The sequence below is a fragment of the Aplysia californica genome, unplaced genomic scaffold (assembly GCF_000002075.1).
Source record: "Aplysia californica isolate F4 #8 unplaced genomic scaffold, AplCal3.0 scaffold00411, whole genome shotgun sequence".
Taxonomy (NCBI): Eukaryota; Metazoa; Mollusca; class Gastropoda; order Aplysiida; family Aplysiidae; genus Aplysia; species Aplysia californica.
In genome coordinates, this window is record NW_004797681.1 from 137,263 (window position 1) to 140,951 (window position 3,689).

Sequence of the window (3,689 nt, forward strand, 5' to 3'; positions counted from 1 at the left end):
CACACACACACACCTCAGATCGGCACTGCCTACCCCCCAAGTCGACAATCGACACTAGAGTCTATTTCAACATTACAATGAAAGTGGGAAGCGGAAATTTGCTCAAGTTTATGATGTTGGTATCGATTCACATGTAGTGTATACAATGGGTATTGTATGGTTGTGTACTATCTCTGGTAATAATAATTAATACTGAAACTTTTGGTGTGCATTAGTCTGACTTCTTCCGTGCGCCATGTATCGAGACTGTTATATTGTTGTTGTTGTTGTTGTTGTTGTTGTTGTTGTTGTTGTTGTTGTTGTTGTTGTTGTTGTTGTTTTTGTTGTTGTTGTTTGTTATTTGTTGTTTGTTATTGCTGTTGTTGTTTATGGAGGGAGGTCATTAATTAATTTTTACAATGTGTCGTATCAATGTAAATAATATTATATCTTGGTTCACGCAACAACAAAAAAGTGTCCGCGGCCGTACGTGCGTGTTCTCAGGAGGCGCTATACAGTCGCTATCATGAAGCTCTCTTTCGTTTTTCGAGAAGAAGAATAGGAATAGCACCCCCTTGCTCACGTAGGTCGACTGCTGTTCATTGATCTACGAAGAGCGGTGGGCGGTGGCGCCGATAAATTTTAATAGTCCTCTAAAATCCCTATACAATAAATGACTTTTAAAAGACACCAGGGGCTTTACTTGTTGCTACATTCATTCTTAGCTTTAAAAAAAAAACAAGCTATAAAATGTTCATACAATAATGATAACTGTGGTTCGAGTATAGTATTGCTGTTACCCCAAAGAGGTTATGTGTTTCCATGATATTATTTTCCCAATCCATGTCGTACCTCCAAAGTTCGCAAACAACGCCCTTTATTTTCAGGGGGCGTCACTGTAATTTTGAGGACGCTTTTTAAAACACTCAAAGAGAGGAGTGAACCATCTTGTGGTGTAGGATCTTTGATAGTCCTTAGGATTAGGTCCATGAGGACAGAATTTAATTCATCTAGTCACACCAGGAAAAAGATCGTACGCTACAAGATGGCTCACTCCTCTCTTTGAACTTATTAAAAAAGCTTCATCAAAGTCCGGTGGCGCCCTCTTCAAAAAACCTCCCACTTTGCGAACACAGATTATAATGTGTATGAATGTGTAAATTTGTGTTTTTATCTGCGTGTTAGTGGGTGTGTATAATATATGTGTGTCTACGCGAGTCTTTATGAGTGTGTGTGCGCGTGTGTGTGTGTTTGTGTGTGTGTCTGTGTTTGTGTGTGTGTGTGTGTGTGTGTGTCTGTCTGTCTGTATGTGTGTAAGTGCGTGTGTCTTTCTGTGTGTGCAATTGTGTGTCTGTCAAGTCTGTGTGTGTTTGTGTGAGTGTCAGTGTGTGTGTCTGTGTGTCTGTGTGTGTGTGTGTGTGTGTGTGTGTGTGTGTGTGTGTGTGTGTGTGTGTGTGTGTGTGTGTGTGTATGTGTCTCGGTGTCTCGGTGTGTATGTGTCTGAATATAAGTTCGTGAGCTTCTGCCAGTAAACTTTCTACAGGTGAAGTACGGAAAGCGCCTAGGGCAAGGCGAAAGCCTTGGTTCTGAACAGGGTCTAAAATTTTACGGTAAGACTTTCTGGCTTATCCGTAAACAGGACTGGCATAGTCCAGCCTGAAACGGACAAGGGAACGGTAAAGTTAAAGAAGTATTTCAGTATCTCCTCCCCATTCGGGATTGGGTAATACTCTTAAAGCGTTGAGAGCACTCTGACACCTCATCTTTAGATCTTTCAAGTGGGGTAGGAAAGAAAGTTTGTTGTCGAAGATTACGCTCAGGATACGAGCTTGTTTTTTAACAGGAATTTTCTCCCTATAAAAATATAAATCTGGTTATCTCAGACACTTGTGCGACAGACAAAAATGTACACAGTTCGTTTTTTGTTTAAGAAAATTTTAACTCGTGCCCGTTTGTCCAAGTTTCCAGTTTATGGAGTTGAATCTGAAGCTGACGTTCACTGTGATCTATTTTGGATTTTGATTTAATAGCAGATCAGGAAGTCGTCAACGTAAAGTGAGCAGTCAATATCTTTTTGAAGGGTTTTTGTGATGGAATAGATTTTGATTTCAAAATGAATGGGTGATAAGATGCTTCCCTGGGGGACACCTTCTTCTTGGGTGTGTAAACTTGATAGGGTAGAACCTACTTTTACTTGAAATGATCGGAAAGGATCGATCTTTCAAAAAGTTTCGTATAAATTCGGGAAGATTTCTGCGTAAGCCCAAGTCATGCAGGTCTTTTCAAATACCATGTTTCCATGTGGTGTCGAAGGCTTTTTCTAAGTGGAAAAAATAGCCTCAAGGTGCTCTTTCCGAATGAAAGCTTCCCAACTGAAAGTTTCAAGTGGGACGAGATGGTCAATAGTAGTTCCATTTTAGTTCATCGAGAGAAAAGCTGCAATTATAGTTTTCTTCATTTGAAGAGGTAAAATCAACAGTTGTCTTTTCGGAAGACATTTAATTTTTCAATTTTTTAAATTCCGGGTTGCAATTTTGGGTAGAAGAATTTCTGGAGAGGGTTGATGCTATACAGTCAGCTAGTGTTTTTTTTTCTGTCTCTGCGAAGGGGTTATTTGGTTTTTAGATGTGTTTGATTGTGTCTCTTTTAGTACCTTTTAATTTCTTTAGCATCTTCCAGACTTTGTGCATTGGTGTGTTGTTGTTTATTTTAGAGACATAATTGCGAAAAGAAGGTGGGGTTTGTTTTGGTTTTTTTTGTTTTTTGCCGTTCTGATTATTCTGCGTGCTTGAGCTCGTGCAATTTTAAAATTTGTGAGGTCTTCGTTTGTTTTAGAGTTGACAAACTTCCTGAGAGCTGATTTATTAGCCGCAAACGCTTTTAAGCAGTCTTCAGTGAACCAACATTTATTTTTTCGGGTTTTGGTGGATAATGTGGGTATGTGTCTTTGAACGATTTCTAGAAAGGTTTCATGAAATTGATCAAAAGTTGGTTTTTGAGATGGGTTGAGTTTCAGGAGGCATTCCACGTGAAACCCATCCCAGTCCGCTCTTTTAAGATTGAAACGGTCCGGGATAGGAGTTCGGTGTGGAATGTCTGAAATTAGGTTGAAGGGGAAGTGGTCCGATCCGTATGGGTCGTCCAGGACCGACCACTGAAAGTCAGGAATTAGTTCTGGATCCCATAGGGTTAAATCTATGGATGAAAAGCTTAAGTTATTTGAATTTTGAAATGTTGGGGAATTGTCGTTAAAAATACTAGTATTGGTTTTTGTTAAGAAATCTTCTATGATTTTACCTTTAGTGTCAGTTGGTTCATTTCCCCCACAGAGGGCTATGGTTTATTAGTTCTCTATTTGTTTTTGTCTGTGTGGTGTTTGGTTATTTATTAAATGGAGTTGCCCCCAGAAGCGATTTGGTTGTCGGTGTATATATGGTTGTAAGTTTGATACATGTAGTTTTTTAATGTGAATGTGGGTGTTGGCAATTTAGTTTCTTGTAGACAGATCACATTTGAGGTGTGTGAGGTCAAGAGATGGGAGAGTTCTGCCTGGTTTGCACGCAAACCGCGAATGCTCCACTGAAGAACTGCCATTTTTGTTTATTTTGATAGCACGGGTTCAGTACAATTCTGTTTGGTCGTAGGTGACCGTTACCTCTGTTATGTTAGGCTGCGGCCGCGGTGGACCGCAGTTTTTTTAAGGAGAGTGT

General features: G+C 39.8%; 1 protein-coding gene across 1 annotated transcript in view; it reads left to right on the top strand.

Moving 5' to 3' along the window:
* The window catches only part of LOC106012548 (protein BFR2-like), a 13,310-nt gene that overhangs the window by 5,901 nt on the left and 3,720 nt on the right, over positions 1-3,689 (top strand). The window lies entirely within an intron of this gene.